The following is a 19,372-nucleotide window of genomic DNA, read 5'->3' as shown; positions in this document are numbered from 1 at the left end:
TAATGTGAGGGGAAGGAAATAGGACTTCTGTATCCAAGAAGGGAGAGGAGGTAACAAGGGGTAAGGGAGGGTCAACATAGGGGTACTTACAAAGATAATTTTTACAACAGCTAAGAAATAGCTAGACATACATCTACTATCTAAAAGCTAAAGCACACATTAGGTTGATTACACTTAAAATAACTTCAATCAGTTTTTTGAATTTTGGATTGCATTTGGTGAGAATTTCCACTTGTCAGCTCAACAACATTGTCACTTTTCAAAGATTTGTCATTGACACTGGATTTCAACATAAATTATCTTCGGTTTAACCGAGGTCAGTAGGTCATTAGTTTGCGTAACCTTTTTAATCCCTTGAAAAAAATCTGACGAAGGAAGTTCACTAGCACATTGATTATTTAAAGTATATATAGCTTCAACAATTGCGAGCTGAAAACCGACTTTTAACATTTTGATTTCTTTGTACTCTATTTAGGCACTCGTAAAGATCAGACAAGCTATCATGAAGAAATTCGAGATTAATAATCTGTTTCTTGAGATTGACGATTCCTGCATCATTTTGTATGCAATCTTCATAGGTATGGGACTCAAACACACTAGCTTTTTTTGTATTGTGAGTCAATTCATCTTTACTGGGGCATGAAATTTGTGGGATAATTTGGGATTGATGGTAGGTAGTTATTTTTACGGAATCAATCGATCCAGGAGATCTATTTTTGTCATTACTCGAAACACAAGGTACAGATGGGGAATTTACACTATCAATTGGAACGATCACTTCAAGTAGATTATCATTGGAATTAAATAGACTATCATTGGAATGGTTTTGTTCATTAGGAATAAGGTGGGATTTTTCAGCTTCGACTGGATGGATCAATTCAGATTGATTATCGATGGTATTAATCTTGTCATTTGACCAACCATTTACGATCAGCTTTATACGCATAAGCATTTAGGGTTTTTAAGGCGACTACTTTTTGCGATGCCAGCGCAAGCTGAGTGCAACAAGCATTGTACTTAGAACAAGGGAATGACCCGGTACCACATTTTCTGTAGCATTCATTACAAGGTTGAGATATTCTAGGCGAAGGAATAAAAACAAGACACAGACCTTGAATTAGAAACTATATTTTAAACTAAATCCTGGTTGCCAAGGCCAGCATTAGCACTGGTACTTGCTAAAGGAAAGTTCACAAGACTGATGTCTTGTCATCAGTTAATGATCACACAGGGGGAGCTTTAACGGAAAAAGCAAGGGATTGAGACGGAGGCAACTCCTTCGTATATGGAAGAATTTTCGTTCGTTTTAATTTTTAATATTGCTCCGTACTTAGAGATAAAGAAAGTTTTGTGTTTATTTAATTCATTAAAAGATATATATTATCCTAAAAAAACGAAAGGATAGAAAGGGCTGAATATAATACTAGAGGGATCCCCCCGTCCCATAGTCATTTACGGGCCTGAAACGCAATATACGGTTAGCACCCTTTCCTAAAATCTACTGGTCGTATATATTGCTGGAAAGCGTTCAAGAGTGAAGCAAAAGTAACTTTTATCCTCATTAATTGGAATTAAGTATTAAATGGATTAAGCTGAACACATTCAAAAACTTCTGCTTATAATTATAGATATCTTATTATAAGTTGAATTTATCCGTAAATGTATAATGCTAATGGACAAAGTAAAAAAAAGAGTTGGTAGCTGACATGAACAGTCTTTTTGTGTTAAGTTGTTAGTTACTGCAAATGTGCTGTTGGTTTTTCTGTCGAATAAATAAATATTTATAGTTCCACAACATGGTGGAACCAAACAAAACTTTTAATTTTTTTTATTCTGGTTGTCTTAGAATCCTCTATATTAGAACGCTGCTTCATTACGAGCGAAATATGGGATATGATATTCCGACTAAGTTGAAGATTGTTCAGGCAGAGTTTTTTTTTTAAATAAGTTCTTAGGCTGAATGGATTTGGTAATTTGAAGGGACATAGGTCTCATGTCATTAAAAAGTGGAAGACTGTTTGCTATGACCAAACTTTCGGGAAAGCTCCTGAAGATGCCAGATTTCTGTCTTGTGAAAGCAACCTGTTATTTAAACGCTCTATTCAAGGTTAAGAATAGTCTATGGCTAAGTGCAATAAAGAGAATACTGGATAAATCTGTCCTAAATAATATTGGGAATGAGTTTAGGCACGGTGCGGTAGCGGAGAGAGGAAAGAAAAGCTCTCTAAGCCAGGAGATTCAAATGTGGCAAGAGACGATTGTGAATTCCTGGTTGCTAGATCTGCATGTAGAGTTTAAAATGGCGCAAGGATAAGAGATTTATTTTAGGGTAAAGAGATGTATTTGACTGTTTGATAAATGTTATAGAAGACCCATTACCAGATGATGAAAGAAGGAAGTATATGGATCAAGTAAAACTAGAAAAGTAAATTAAGCTGACAACTTGATTGATCTTTTCGTTGTCCAACATTATCGCTTAAACTTCACTTATTCCCAAAATTAGCTACTTCGTCTTCTTAGTGTCATTTTTTAAATATATTTTTGCACTTTTAACTAAAAAATATTAGAAAATTCATTTAATTTTACATTATATATATATTGGGGAAAATTATCGCAACATTCTCTTGTCCATCAGATTGTAAAATTGCACATCTGATATTCTAAATTATCAGCACTGTGTCTAATTTTGCTTTATCAAAGTGCTTAGATCTTATAGCTTACAGAAAACAGAATAATAGTCAGAGAAATTCGATGAGAATCTCTTCAGAGTACATAAACCGTTGAGAATAGCATAACAAAGATATTTTTCCAGGAAAACAGCTTAAGAAGTCAAGTTAAGGTGCTCAGATTTTATTTAAATTCTTTAAACATTTTATCTTTAAATTCTTTAATATTTTTTTAAACAAAAAGTTTGGCGGCTTATAATGGACATAACCTGCTAGTTATGCCTTTGTACCTGGAAAAGTATGCTACCTTTAAATCTTCAAGTAATAGATAGCGTAATTTACAGAATAGCCATTTTTATTTGAGAAAATTAATAAATATCTAAATATTCTGATTGAGAAACGAGACTTGCAGACTGACTTGCTTGATTATTCATTTTGAACTGGGATTCAATCATTTGATCTTATTTTTAGGCATAGGCTTAAAAAGCAATTTCACGTGGCCACTCATAATATAGCCTAGGCTATTTCTGAATAAGAAGCACTGAAATTTAGTCCCAGGCCTACTGTTAAATTTCTTGATTTATACTTCAAAGTAAGTAAGTATAGTGGGTATAGATACAATTATTCTGCATATCATGAACTAAGAATTGTTTTCTACCTTCACACTCCAAATACTTTACCCCCCCCCCTAATATGCAAATATATACTTCAAACTATATATTTTCCATATATTCCTTCTCTTTTTCTTGTCTCACGAAAAAGTTGCTTGTTCCATACTCCCTGAACTTGTCCTGGTTTAGCCCTAAATAATGTATATATAGGCTTGTGTTTTTGGGTTCAATGTATTTAAGATTCTATAACCAACATACATTAGGACAAGGTGAACATAGGCTTGGCCAACTACAAATAAATACATAGAATTTAACTTTCTCAGGAGACATCTTTGACCATAAAGGCATATTTTTAGATTGTTATTTTTCTGCTGATGTTTATTTAGTTTACATTTTTGACAAGTCATACCCAGCCCTTTCCAATTGTCTCATATGGTAAAATTCTATTTTAACTAGTTTTGAAAGGGATTAGGTTAGAAAAATGAAACTTGCAGGGACAAGTCCACAGGACAACCTAACCTGGGAAAGTAATTTGAAGTAGGCTACTAACCTCCACTCCTTCTCTCTCTAAAGGGTAATGACCTTTGATAACCTTTAAATCTTGTTTTATTATAGAAGTGAAACCTTACAAAAAAGATTGGTAAAATTATAGCAGTTCATATAACTGGCTTTCCTATAAAATGAATATACCACGTGATGCCTTTTTTTTATGCTATTACGAATATGATAATTGCTTCTACCTTAAATTGAGATCTAAGCACTTTTGTAACTCTTAAAAATGACCAATTTTCAAAAAATTATGACAGTTCATATAACTGACTTACCAGTAAAGCAAACATACCACTTAATGCCTTTTTTTTACATTCTTTGCAAATATAATAATTGCTTTTACTTCAGATTCAAATTTAAACTCTTAAAAATGACAAATTTTTACTTAAAGCATAAGTTATCCATTGATTTCAAAAAAATTAATACTATGTGCTGTTTTTGACAAAATAATGCTATGTTTTCTCAGTGCTAAAATTATTTTAAGTAAGGTTAGGTTAGGTTAAAAAGTGCTTAAATTTGAATTTAAGGCAGAAGCAATTATTGCATTTGTAAAGAGCATAAAAAAAGGCATCAAGTGGTATATTCACTTTATAGGAAAGCCAGTTATATGAACTTCTATAATTTTACCAAAAGATCTTCCACTTAGGCCTAAATGAAGAATTTTTTTTTAACTTCACTATTTGTTCAGTCCCAATTTATGATATTTCAAAGATGTGCAAATGCATTTCCTAAATTTAAAATAAACAAAGAAATGGAAAATTCAGGTAAAATGTTGTTCTGTGAAAATTTAAATAGTATTAGACCTGTCATGTTTGCAAATTTCTAAGACTTAGAAATCAGAAGATGGTTAAGATGGAAGCTTGGCAATACTTTCCTGGAGTATGTCATTGGCCCTGAATTCACTCCTAAAAGTTTCATTTCCCTAACCCAAGCCCTTTCCAAGATAGCAAAAAGTTGCTAAACTAGAATTTTAGGGATTCCTATTAGTACTGTTATTATGTTCTCTTCTGCTAGTGTCATCCATCTATTAAAATGAAAAATTTGTAAATAGTGAAAACAGTTAAAGATGAAACATGATTGCATCAAGTCAATAGACTGCACAAACACCTTTTCAATAACCAATTGTTCATGATAACATTCTGTAACAAAAAAATATATTATTAGGTCTATCCATGGGACCATTGGGTGAAGAGAATACATGACTTTTGTCAGGTTAATTGATTTTATACTGAAAAAGTATATAAAATAAAGAGTTATGTAGTCATGTATGCTTTATTAGAATGTTTCCTTCAGAAGAGCTGTAACTCTAGATTACTATCAAACAGTTAAATTATTTCTTCATGTTATTTTTGGAGATGGCTTTTATCTTCTTTCACAATGTTCCCTAGTAAAAAAATATAAAGCCTAAATTTAAGTATTTTTCCCATGTCCAAACAAAAACTGGGTTTAAAATTAGAAGTGATTCCACCTCTCTTACATAGAAAGAAGGAGAACACAGTGCTTATTGCCCTTTTTTATGTTGTTTTTAAATACCATAATCATTTTACATGCAAATCTCATTTAAATATTTTGAGTTGGCCCAATAGTGACATCTAATTTCAATAATTTTTGGTCAAAATTGAGTGGTTAGGCTTATAACAACTGGTTTTCACCAGCCTCCTGAAATTAATTCAGCCAAATGTTTTAGTAAGGAATACATGATGCATAACAAGAAGATAGACAACAATAAAAAATATATATTAAGACTATAAATGAGACAATTCTCCAAATTACTCCAACAGGCAATTCATCTTCTGCTGAAAATCTCCCCTTCTTGCCGCTTGTAAAATCCCCACTTCTGTGACAATACTCCCCCTGTAAAATTTTTCCCAGATTTAAAATACAAATAAGACTAGAGTTGCAGCAAAACCAGACCATATCTTCCCGGGTTCTTGTTTAGATCTTGAATTGGCTTGGGAAAGTGTTACTTTTCCAAGTTAATAAAAGCCTATATTCTGCAGCTTCTTTTTATTCTGCAACTTTTTATTGTGTAATTATTTTCAAAATTAAATGAAAGCCATGCTGTTTTTGAGTTTTCACTGCCTCCTATCCTAAAAAAACAAAGAAAAAGAAGCACACCCTATTCTTAAGCATATTTATTGATAAAGCAGGTGACCTAACTGCAAAATATGCCTCTGGGCTCTTGTTTAGTTTTCAAATCCAATTATAAGAATATCTTCTTTCCTGTGCACAAAAAGTTTTCAATGAAAAAACTATATTCTGTGTTTTTTTTTTTGGAATTTGGATATTTAATAAATGCATCACACCCCTTTGTCTATCAATCTGCTTATGGGGGACTTAGTAATTATGATTTACTGAAAAAAAGTGGTAAAAAATAGCTCAGGGGTGAAGTTTTCAAAAATTAATTTGGACTGCAAGGTATAAGAGTTTTTTGTGAACAGTAAGACAATTTATTTGCTATTAACAAAAATATTGTCCATTTCTAACTGTCTGGTGTTAATTTAAAAATATATAGAAATATGTTGAAGATGACTGACAGGCAAATACTTTCAACTCCTTGAGAAGATATACAAGGGATACAATAGCTGCATCCAAGTGAATGGAAACCAGATCACGCCATTTACCACCAAAATTGGTGTGCAACAAGGGTGTGTTTTTGCTCCAGAATTGTTTAATTATGTCATAAATCATGTCATGACTCAAACAACTGATAGATTGACCTTTGACCTCCATTTAGTAGATCAAGTTTTGACTGTCATCATCTTACAACAACAAAAGAGAGAATAATGGGGACTTTTTTCCCAAGACAGTGAACCAACAAAACCTATTTGAATATTTTGGCCCTTTATCTAAAGGCCTTTTTTCGCGTCAACCAAAGAGACTGTTTGAGCTCAACCACTCGGTGTGGTTGAGCTCAACCGCTGTTTTTGCGTGAAACAGTGACAAACCAGGTTGTCATGAAAAGTGATTTTGCGTGAAACAATTGACTGGTTGAACTCTAATTTAACCAGAACTGTCATTGTTTTTAACCGTAGGGTTCTACCATTCATAATTGTTGGTTGATCTTTTCAGGCGTAGATTTCGAAAAGAAGAATTCGTAGGCTATAAATAAGTCTATATAAAATAAGAATTATAAGCTGACAAATAGAATTCTAGCCACGCAAAAGTAAGGTTTAATTTTGTTTTTTTTCGTATTAGGGCTATTTGGATAAATGTTGGGTTATATCCTGCAATTTGATTCACATAGGCCTTAATACAGGAAGTCAAGAGTTTGAATATGCTTTTGAAAACTTATGTAGATACTTGGAAATCTTTGTTTCATCCTTTTGATGCCCTAGACTTGACCTTAGCTTGGTAATTTGGCTTCAGAGATAAAACCTTGATGAAGCAAGACCCTAGTGGTTATAAAGCATTGTTAATCCAATTACTATTCTTACTAGATGCTTCAAGATGTGTTGCATCTTTGTCAGAACTCTTTACATTTCAGCCTTACCCTTTAGGGCCATGGATAAATTTTCAGGTCAAACTCTAGTTTGGCTACTGTTTGCTAACTTAGAAAAGGGTTAAGTCAGGAAAATAGAACTTCCAGTAATGAATCCAAAGCAAAAAATACGTAAAATTCTAGTTTAGCTAATTTTCATTATCTTGGAAAGGGAATAGGTTACAAGAATGAAACTCAGTAATTAATCCAGGGTCAAAAACACTCTGGGAAGGTACTGCCAGGCTTCTATGTCAACCCTTTTCTGATTTCTAAGTCTTAGATAATTGCTTACTCAAAAGGTCTATACCTATACTATTGAAATTTTGACAAAACAAGATTTACCTTAATTTTAATTATCAGTTTCTTTTTCTCTGGCTTTAGCTCTTAAAATGCAATTCCTTTTATTTGAGTAGCATTTTAAGCCATATCAATATTTTTTTTTTCAAAATTTAGGAAATGTCTTTGCATATCTTTAAAACCTTATAAAGTGGATTGAGGAAAGCTGTGAAACAGTTTCTTTGCACTCCATGTAAGCAGACCTTCCCAGAACATACTTTAGCCTTTAGACCCATCCCTGAAAGTTTTTTTTTTCAATCTCACCCCCTGGTGCTCTTTTACACATTGTATAAATTGTGAAGAAATGCCTGCCCCCTTGCTAAAAGTCTTAGAAGTATCTTATATCAAAATACACCTGATACAGTTTAATTTTTTAGAGATGACACAGAATAGCATTAAAGCTGAGTATTTGCTTTGCAAGAAATGTGTCCCTTCTGTTGTAAAGCATTTTGGATAGACACTAATCTAACCATGGACATATTGCTGTTGCAAATGGTTTTGCTTAAAATGGTTTGGAAAACAAATAGCAAATGTAAATTTGCTTTTTTATCATTATTTAAGACTAGAATATCACAAAGCTATGCAATCACATTGCTTGTTGTATCTTAAGTAAATACAATCCCTGATGGAGTTTTGTTGATACCTGTCTTAAAATTAATTTGTCTAAATAAAATATATTGTTTATGGGACAGTAGAGAAAAGCAACAACCATGAATTGAGTTTTTTTCAATATTTCTTTTTTCAAATAATAGTTCTCTGGTCACATTTGTGTTCCTTGCTAAGTTGTTGGCACTCTGGTTTGGGAATCCTTTGTCCAAGGGGTACAGGTTTAATTCCTGGCATTGCTAGTGTATTGGGTTTTTACCAGCTAAGTATTCACCATGCTAGTTTGCATCTTAAGTAAAGCAATCCCTGCTGGAGCTTTGTTGACACCTGCCTTACAATAACTTGTCTAAGTAAAATACAATGTGTATTGAAGATTAGTGAAAATGGCTGTAAATCCATCTTGTTTTTTTTTTCAATATTTTTTTTTAATAGTTGTTCTACTCTGGTTGTAATAATGTTCTTGGCTAAGTGGAAAGCACTCTTAGTAAGAAATCCTTTGTCCATGGGGTACAGGTTTGATTCCTAGTATTGCCTGTTTATTTGTTTTAAATGGGGGTCAGTGATGTTAGACAGATCTAAACCAGCTGTAAATAGGCAAATGGAGAAATATGCAAAAGGTAAGCAGGGAGGGTGTACAAAAGCACAAGATTTCTGGCCCCCAGCCCTTAATTGCAATTCTTGGCCAAAGGGTCACAAAGTGGAAATTAGCACTGCCAGTTTAGACCTTGATGTGTCAGTGCTGCCATACTTACTTACTTGCATATTGGTGTTGAGTTTGCCCGCATTTTATCTTCATTACTATCTAAAATCATTTAGACATTCAGCAAACTGTCTCAAACCACAATTAGTATTGAATAGTTTTTGGGCCTTACTGACTTTCCCTTTATAGCAAAGGTTTATTGTTGTGTATAATGTAGATATTTTAAAGTAATCAATCATTAAGAAGTCCCTTTTAGTTTTATCAAGTTTTTGAGTAATAAACCTTTTTAATTACCTTAAAATATTTATTCAGGTCCTTTACTATTGGCTGCCCTTTATATTACAATAATGATTGAAATATATTGTGGCAACTAAAAATTTGGATAATCCAACCTATTTTACCATCTTAAGGTTGTTTACAAAGGTGTATGAAATATTTAAGTACTGACTTAGCTACAGAAAACCTCTAGATATAATAAAATGTAAGCAAGATGGCAATTACTTTGACCATATCTATGGAAGCACTAATGAGAGAGTAGGTTATTTGATGCATTTGTAGGATTGAGTGAGATGAGAAATGAAGTGTAGGCTTGATGAGAGATGGCTGGTGAATGTGATGAGGGATGAATGTTTTGCAAGATTTTAAAATTTTGGACAATGTCTCATGTTGACAGTAGAGTGCAGAAGTAAAATTTGGTATTTTTTTTCTTTGTTTCTGTTATGTTAGACAATATTGAATATTCTAAAGTGAAGTTTCTTTTTTGTTTGGAATTGTGATGGCCTTAGGGCTTTAGTGCAATACAAATTACTAATGTTCATTCACTTTCTTTAAACAAACACAAGGTCTATGTCTCCTAGCTTTAACAAAGTCAAATGTAATTTTAAGACCAGGGATTTCAAAGTAGGTCAACTGAACTTCTGGTAAAAATGAGCAATTTATGAAACATCTAGATTAAAAAAAAGGCTTTTAGACAACAAAGAAGACAATTGAATAAAGAAAAGTACCTTATATCATAATTGTTGTGCACCCTTAAGATAGAAATGAACAAAGCTTCAATTAAGATTCTGTTTTGTTTAAACAGACAGAAGGGACAAACCTCCAAGCTTTGACAAATACAATCTCACTTTGTGGCTCCTATCTTTTCATAGGGGAATTTCTTTGGATTTTTTCTATCCAACTAAAACTGAAAAGGACAGCATGATATACAAGTGACTTTCCAATTACCCTACATAGCAAGAGAAAATCATTAAGTAAGGCTATGCTTTATCTCAATCCCCCTCCCAATGTGCAGAAATATGGCTCAAATTTCATATTTTCAATGCATTTAACCTCCTGTCACCTGTTTTTCTAGTTATTGTTTGTCACATTTGTTTAATTTACAGCTACATGGGATGAAGTTAGAGAGACAGATTGACAAAACAAATGGAAAATAGGAAATTTCAGCAATACATTTTTATATTGGGAGGATTGAGGGGTAAAGTAGAGCAAAGTTGAATATAAAATGTGTTACCAGCTATTATTCTAAAAATTATGAAGCATGAATTTTTTTTTATTATGTTTCTTTCTCTTCAGGTCCTTCTCTAGGGCTTTACCAAATCAAACATTCTATGCCCAGAAAAATTAGCAACAAGGTATAGTCTATATACAAAGGCTTATGTTATTTAACTATGAATATGGAATTTATATGGCAATCAGGAACTGGATACAGGCGAAAGCAAGTAAAAAAGAAAGAAAAAAACTTCCCTAGTTAGCTCAGGAGACTTTTAATAGATTACTCTTCAGATAATTGCCTATGATACATAATTTAAATATTTACTCCTGTACAGTAGGGCATTAAAACAATCTATCACAATGTAAGATACAATATATTTAGATATGATGCTGATTTACAAATTCCAGGATTCTTTGTTGTAGTTTTCATAATTTTGTTGATAAAGTTTTATATATTCATCATATTTTATTTTATGTCATTAACATTAGCCAAACCAAACTTCTCAATAGAACTTGAATGTGGTGGCTATAATGCACAAGTACTGCAAAAATCTTACAACACATTATGTGTTATGGTAACTGTTCAGTGAGAAAAAAACTATTTTCCTAGTTTAGCTTAATTTGTTATATTTTTGTGCTTATCAGAAATATTTTATTAATTTTAGGCAGCTGTCCCCCCTCAAAAAATTCTTAAACATTTGCTGGTTTATACTTAACTAGTATTCTACTGAAAACAAAAATTAATATATATTTTGTATTGAAGAAATATAAAGTCCTTTGGATTATTTTTTATTAAGATTAAGCAGTTTGCTACTTTCTTTTGTTAGGCTAAGCCTGTAATAGTGCTTTATTGTGAAGAGCCAAAATTTGTAGGGATTGCAAAGGCTAGCCTGAACAATATGTTATTACAAATTATTAGGTTAAACTTCTGTTTGGTAAAATTCTATTTTAGATAAATTTGTATTATCTTGAAAAAGGTTTAGGTTAGGAAAATGAAACTTTTAGGGATGGGTCTAGAGACTAAACTATATCATGGGAAAGTATTTTGGAGCATCTAACTCTACTCTTTCTCTCTCTTAAAAACGTTTGCCTTAAATTACCTTAAATCACATTGTCTAATGAAATAAGGATTAAATCCCATAGAATTGCTGGTTAGTGATGATGACAGTTGGAAATCTCAATATTTGGTCCACACCCTTAGAAATGCTTGTGTTATAAAAGTGAAAACCTTGCAAAATAAATCTTCTACTTAAATGACAAGAAAAAAGCGTTTTTAGTGTCCTAACTTTGCTCAATTTCAATTTATGAAGTTTCCAAGATTTGGAAACTTTCAGGATATACATTTCCCTATATTTAAATATGAAACACTGATATGGCTTAAAATTCTACTCAAATAACAAGAATTGCATTTTCAGAGCTAAAACCAGAGAAACAGAAACTGCTAGCTGAGGTAAGATGTTGTTTTACCAAAATTTTAATAGTTACAGACCAGTCCAGTATGCAAAATTCCAAGATCTAAAAACAGAAGAGGGTAATCACATAAGCTTAGCAATAGCTTCTCAGAGTATGTTTTTAGCTATGGATTAATCACCGAAAGTTTCATTCACCTAACATAACCCCAATCAAAGATAGCAAAAAGTAGCTAAACTGGAATTTGACTGGAAATTTAATCTATAGCCTGGTAGGCTAGTAGAATTCCAAATCAAAACAAAAAGAAGTCAAACTAGAATTTTATCCTCTGTTTAGGGTAGCTCAACAAAGCTAAAGTCTTATCATTTAGGACCTTTTAATAGATAATTTTGCGTTTACAGTATGAATACAACATTTTCCAATATATTACCTGAACAATTTAACCCAAGATTCCACTAATTCAGGCCCTTCCTTTCTCTCCAAATATACCAGAGAGTATGCTAGATCATTTTTCAATTCTCTCTGATCTCAAACTAATGTGAAATATGCCAAATCCGGAGGAAATTAGGCCAGTGCTAAATCATTTAATTATAATAGAATGACACTCTTAACACTATACGGATGTTTTATGTTTGAAATTTTTTGCCCAAACCGACAAGTAAAAAGTGTTTTCGCGAACCAGTTTTGTTTGAGCTCAACCATATGTAATTTTTTCCGTTTTTGCGTTAAACATACAAGCTGGTTAAACCAAAGCTGTCATTGGTTAAACCAGCTGGTTGACGCGAAAAAAGGCCTTAAGGGCCGTCTTCAGCAAAGAAAAAATAAAAAACAATAAAACACTTACAATAAAAGTTCTCAGTTAAAAATCCATTTGTTTTTATTTTAAGTGATAAAAGAATTAAAAACTTTGAAAGAAAATGGCAAAATCACTCCACAGTTGTACAAAAAATTCCTCCCTCGTGGTGTTTTTTGCTAAAAGTTTTATGGATTACCAACATTGCACAAACAAGGCATTCCTCTAAGACCCATTGTAGCTAGTACAAAATCACCTGCCTCAAACATTGGAAAATGGTTATGCACTGCATTTAAACCATTGCTTCACTCCCAAAAATCTTATATAAAAAATTCAGTTGATCTTGTAGAAAAATTGAAACAAATAGACATTTCTGAAAATTCCATATTAAGCAGCTTTGACTTAGTTTCTATGTATACTAGTATTGATGTTTCAAAATCTGAACAATTATTACAAAATAAACTGGAAAACAATTACCATCTAATTGAAGAGTCAGCAATAGGTCTAGACATTGATGTTCTCATGCATTTGGTTAAATTATGTAACAAATATTCCATGCTCTTCCAGTTTCGAGATTCATATTACAAGCAGGTAAGGGGCCTTCCTATGGGAGCACCTCCATCAGGCCTACTCGCAAATATTTTCGTCGAGAATCTTGAAAATTGGGCCGTAGATTCGGGTTTTCTTAATCATGTGTTTTGGGGACGTTTCATGGACGACGTAATTTCAGTTTGGAATTATGGTGAAAGTGAACTTAAAGGTTTTCTAGAACATTTAAATACTTACGATAGAAACCTGCAATTCACTCTAGAGACCGAAAGAGATGGAAAAATACCTTTTTTAGATGTATTGATAATATGCAGTGTGAATAAACTTGAATTTACGGTTTACAGAAAGCCTACGCATAATAATAGATACCTTCACTTCAAATCTAACCATCCTCCACAGGTTAAAAGAGGTGTGGTAATATCTCTTGTGGATAGAGTACTTAATATCTGTTCAGAGCCGTATGTTAAAAAAGAATTAAATTTTATTACAGACATACCTTTTGGCAACGGGTACCCAATTTCTCTCATAAATACTGTTATTGCTCAAAGGTTAAAGATACATTCTTCTGAAGCCTTAAATCCCACACCAGTAAATGATTCAAATAAACCCACAAACACGATTTACCTACCTTATATTCCGAAAATTACTTCAAAACTGAAAAAAGTTTGTTTAAAGAACAATTTACGTGTTGTATTCACAAGCAATTTAAGTATAATGAATCTTGTCAATTCTGGTAAGGATAAAACCCCAATTACTCATCTACGAGGGGTGTATCAAATACCATGTAGTTGTGGACATTATTACATTGGTCGAACCCACCAAAATTTAGGAACAAGATTGCAGCAACACAAAGAAAGTATTGAAAAAGCATTAAAATCTAAAAATAACTCCATATGTTTCGATTCAGCTTTAAGTAATCATATTTTTGAAAATCCAGACCATTATGTTCTATTTGACGAAACAATTCTAATTAGCAATGACCTAGGAATCAAACAAACTGTCCGTGAGGCAATCGAAATCAAACGAAACTTAAATAATAACACATCCCTAAATAGAGACTTGGGTGAATACACACTCAACCCTATGTACACAAAATTAATCATAGAAAATAATCTAATTCAAAATAAAACAAAAATAGGAACGAACAAAAACAAGCCCAATATCAAAAGAACTATCAGATTAGCTGCAGAGAAGGCAAATATCGCAATAAGAAATCATTCCAATTTTTAATAAATACAGTTAGTGAAATGAATAAACATTTTTATCTTGCAAAATGTTAGCTTTTATCAGACAGTCTTGGCTGAACTTTTCGTTAAGAAGTAATGATGCCAAGGCTATTTTAAAATAAAAACAAATGGATTTTTAACTGAGAACTTTTATTGTAAGTGTTTTATTGTTTTTTATTTCTTCTTTGCTGAAGACCACCCTTAGATATAGGGCCGAAATATTCAAATAGGTTTTGTTGGTTCACTGTCTTGGGAAAAAAGTCGTCATTATTTACGTCACGCTTATGGGGAGCATTTGACCAAAGATATTTTTCATTTTATTAGTTTAGGGAAAAAACACGCGAACATTATTAATCAACAAACGTTTCTGGAATCCTGCAGAAGGAATAAAATTATTCCTAAATCCTTAAGGCATAAATTACACTTAAATACTTTACGAGAGTCACAGTTCTCACATAAACTACAGCTAAAAACGTTGAATCATATTATTAAGGACAAAAAACACAGAAGACATATAATTTCCTCAGAACAAAAATCACTAGAAAATTTTCTTTCACAGAGCTTGTCCACTGATGATTTTTTGCAGATTGTTAGGATGGAAAGGAATTTATTCCACCATGATTTCCGTGTGTCACAAGAGAGACTCACTAATAAGTTTATGAGGTTGAAATATGAGTCTCAAGTGGTCAACCCAGTTTACAATCCTAGTCCTGGACCTGCGATTGTAAATATTTCATCTAAAAAGCTTAGCTATGTTGAAGAAAAAGTCCTAGAACAAGGGCCAAAATTTTCGTTTTTACCGAAACAAGTTCCAGTTGCAGACTTGGTAGCATCTTTAGAATCCTCTCTCCACAAATGTAGTGCTCTTGTTTCAAACCCGGATACAGTTAGATCTTATTTAATTAACACTCTTTACAACACCTCATTAAAACTTCGTAATTCTCCCAATAACGCAATGGAAAAATCATATGACACAAAAGTTTTGAACAAACTCCTTAAGGATTCCTCAATAATAATCACTAAAGCCGATAAAAGCAACTCCATAGTAATTATGAAAAAAACTGATTATGATGCTAAAATTCAGTCACATTTAAATGATACAACCACTTATGTTAAATCAACCCATGACCAGACTGATCAATTTGCTCAAAAAGTGATAAAAGAAAGTTTTTTATTTTTTCTTTGCTGAAGACAGCCCTTAGATATAGGGCCGAAATATTCAAATAGGTTTTGTTGGTTCACTGTCTTGGGAAAAAAGTCCTCATTATTCTCTCTTTTGTTGTTGTATTATGGAAAGGCAGTGTGGTCTTCGTCATTATTTACGTCATCATCTTTGTAGACAACCTTTAACTTGTTACAAGCTCTGTACAACAGCTGATAATTCTAAACCTATACTTTATTTACAATTAGATAATGAGACAGTTTTTAAGTTTTAGCATGCTTAAAAAAAAGAATCAAAACAAAACATATTTTTAATCGTTTTGAATGCTGAAGAGGCTTTACTTATGACTTCAACTGCATTAAGGCACAATCAGCTTTGATCTCAATCAAAAGAAGTCACTGTAGATTGTGTATTTTCAGGGACTTCCCTTCAAAACTGGAGTATTGTATTCATAGTTTATTCCACGTAGCATAATTTGATAGTGGTATTTACTTGATTCAGAGCTTCTGTTATGGACTTGCCTCAAATTCCAGTGACTGAAGATGTCACCCTTTCTGAAGTTTTTGTTGTTAAAAATGGTAAGAAGTTATTCAATTATATTTGCAGTAATAAAATAAAATTAAAGCTGTATTTTCTTTAGTAAATATTCACTTTTTAAAAGATATATATATCTTCTATATATATAAAAATAAGTTGTCTGTCTGTCTGTGGATCAGGTGACGTCATGTTTCTGTGTTGACTGACGTCATGAAATTAGTTGTCGTCATTTTTGCTTTGACGGTGACGTCATTCAAGATATTTAAGACATATGTTCACGTAGAAATCTATTAATGTTTAAGTTTACAATGACTGATGAACTTACCATGGCAAAAGCCGATGAAGATGCTCAAAGAGTCTATGCCAAAAAACTTGCTGCTGATAGAGAAAGTCAGAAAAGAAAGCGTGCCGAGGAATCAAAAGAACAGCAAGGAAACAGGCTTGAGGCTGATAGAGAAAGAAAGAACAGAAAGCGTGCCGAGGAATCAAAAGAACAGCAAGGAAACAGGCTTGAGGCTGATAGAGAAAAAAAGAACAGAAAGCGTGCCGAGGAACTACCAGAGCAACGCGGAAGCAGACTTGCTGCTAAAAGAGAAAGTGAAAAAAGAAGGCGTGCCGAGGAATTACAAGAACAGCAAGAAATCAGGCTTGCTGCTGATAGAGAAAGTAAGAAAAGAAAGCGTGCCGAGGAATCAGAGCAACCTGAAAGTTATCGCCTGGCATTCAGGTACAACCCAGTCGATGATTATAGCTTGAGTAGATGTGTTCAAATCGGGACAATGTCTAAAATTTGTCCCTATTGCAAGGCCTTGAAATTCAATGGTGAAACAATGGGAATGTGTTGCGCCTCAGGAAAAGTTAAACTTCCTCTATTGGCTGCACCACCAGAGCCATTGAAGACGAATGAATGCTTGCCTGAAAAATTCTAATTTATGGGCACACGTAAAAATATTAAAATTAACTACAAATATGCGTGTCCGATTGCAAAACGATGACTCTGGTCAAACATTTTCAGATCAATTGCTGACAATTGGAAACGGAAAGCTCCCAGTAGACTCAATTTCAGGACGTATACAACTACCTGCTGATTTCTGTAATTTAGTGACGTCCAAAAATGAATTGATTGAAAAAGTATTTCCGAATATTCTAAAAAATTATAAAAATAATAAATGGCTAAGTGAAAGAGCGATTAAGTGAAAGAGCGATTCTCGCACCCAAAAATATAGACGTCCACGAAATCAACAATATTGTTTTGACCAAGATTCGAGACCAGGCAGTCCTTTACAAGTCAGTCGACACAGTTTTGGAACCAAATGAAGCGGTTAATTATCCATCTGAATTTTTAAATTCCATAGATCTTTCAGGGTTTCCACCACACGTGCTACAACTAAAAATAGGCGTACCAATAATACTTTTAAGAAATATCAACCCACCAAAGCTTTGCAATGGCATGCGACTTGCCGTAAAAAAACAATGGAAAACCTAATAGAGGCCACAATCTTGACAGGGCCTTTTGAGGGTGAGGCTGTTCTTATTCCTCGCATTCCCATGATTCCAACGGATCTGCCTTTTCAATTTAAAAGATTGCAATTCCCAATTCGATTAGCATTTGCAATCACCATTAACAAAGCTCAAGGTCAATCATTAGAAAAATGTGGTATAGATCTTAATACTGATTGTCTTTCCCATGGACAATTGTACGTTGCATGTTCGAGGGTCGGTAAACCTGACAATCAATTTATATGCAGCGACAATTGGACAGCGAAGAATGTTGTATATTCGCAAGTTTTACGCAGTTAATTTGTATTGTATCTATCTATCTATCTATCTATATAAAAACGAGTTGTGTGTATGCATGTTTGTTTGTTTGTAAAAAGAGCGTTTGCATATGACGTCATTATTAGTACATACGGCTTTGTATATGCACAGACAATGGGAAAGCCAAGAATGTTGTATATTCGCAATTTTTACGTAGTTTGAAACACATATATAAATCTATCTATATTCACAGGTGGGACACAGGGACACAACTACAATGGCGCGTAACTAATATGGCGCGTAACGCCATATAACTAATATACTCCTCAAAAATGTGTCTGATTCTTAAACATGTAAAAAAAAATGCAAATAATCTTTTGAATAATTTTTGATAAGGTTAACAGAAAGTGTTGCCAAACATAACTACTCAGTTGTACTCATTTTTTTCATAGGACAATTTTGCAATACTGGAAAATGTGATACTGTTCTAAAAACCTTAAATTTCTTTATAAGAAATAAAAATTTCTTTATAAGTTATAAACATTTCTTTAGAATTTCAAATTAGGTTTTCTTGCATGGATCTTTAAAAGGCTTATGTTAATTTCGCCTCTCAGTCAGATCATCTGTCTAGGCTTACTCTCTAATTAGTCTTGGCTTGTGACTTGTTTATCAAGGCCAATCAAGTTGCTTATTGAGTATTATTCAGGAAAAAAAGAAGCACATGCTCTTGTATCAACCCTTAAGAGCTAAAAGTGTTTTGTTATACAAAACACACAAAAGCTTAATATATTAGTTATAATTTTCTACGTATGATGATACAACCAAACACCAGGCAGAAGAATTTCCCTTCTTGAATGCAGAAACGATAAAAATAAAAACAATAAAAAAAAACCTTACACCCAAAAGTGAAGGTTGTTATGTTGTAGCCATAAAATGTATCTGAAGGAACAGCTTCGTTTACTAGCCATATGTTTTTAATACTATTTAAGAAAAAATTGTATATTTAGGCTTTTTATAACTGACTTAACCATACACCAAAAAAAGAAAACACTCATATAGTAGCTACAGATCAAAGTTACAGAACCTTGCTAAAATGCATTTAAGGATGCCAATTCAGAATAAAATAGCAATATTTTAATGTAATTTTATCAAAAAGTCTATCTATGTACAAATTTTTCAAGCTTAATTTGCTTTGGATTTGGCTATATTATTCTGTTTAAAAAAATTTTGTTAAAAGCCATATCTAAAGGGTAAGGGGTTTTTAGCCACCCTACCCTCAAATATCTGACTCTTAAAACCATAAAATATGCATTGAATCAAATTTTTGATCTTTTTCATTTTTTTTTGCTTAAAAGTCAAAAGAATAAAACTATACAGTAGCTACTAATAAAAATACTAAAACCTGCTAAAATATGTTAAAGGATGCTTTGTTAGAAGTGAACAACAATGTGTTATTGTAACGTTATCAAATAATTGTAATTTTAGTGCAAAATTTCA

General features: G+C 32.7%; 1 protein-coding gene across 4 annotated transcripts in view; it reads left to right on the top strand.

Moving 5' to 3' along the window:
- The first annotated feature begins 3,015 nt into the window (after positions 1-3,015).
- Positions 3,016-19,372, top strand: part of LOC136040266 (zinc finger protein 287-like) — a 107,323-nt gene continuing 90,966 nt past the window's right edge. For 2 of the 4 annotated variants that reach the window (XM_065724503.1, XM_065724495.1), the window contains exons 1-2: positions 3,016-3,258; positions 16,000-16,158. The gene's annotated coding sequence lies outside the window, so the exon portion shown is untranslated. Of the gene's footprint in view, positions 3,263-15,999; positions 16,159-19,372 lie in introns of all 4 variants that reach the window. The other 2 variants (XM_065724497.1, XM_065724499.1) reach the window with 2 other exon arrangements.

This window comes from Artemia franciscana, chromosome 20 (assembly GCF_032884065.1).
Source record: "Artemia franciscana chromosome 20, ASM3288406v1, whole genome shotgun sequence".
Classification (NCBI taxonomy): domain Eukaryota; kingdom Metazoa; phylum Arthropoda; class Branchiopoda; order Anostraca; family Artemiidae; genus Artemia; species Artemia franciscana.
Note: the sequence above shows the minus strand (reverse complement) of the source record. Positions and strands in the feature narration are given on the sequence as shown.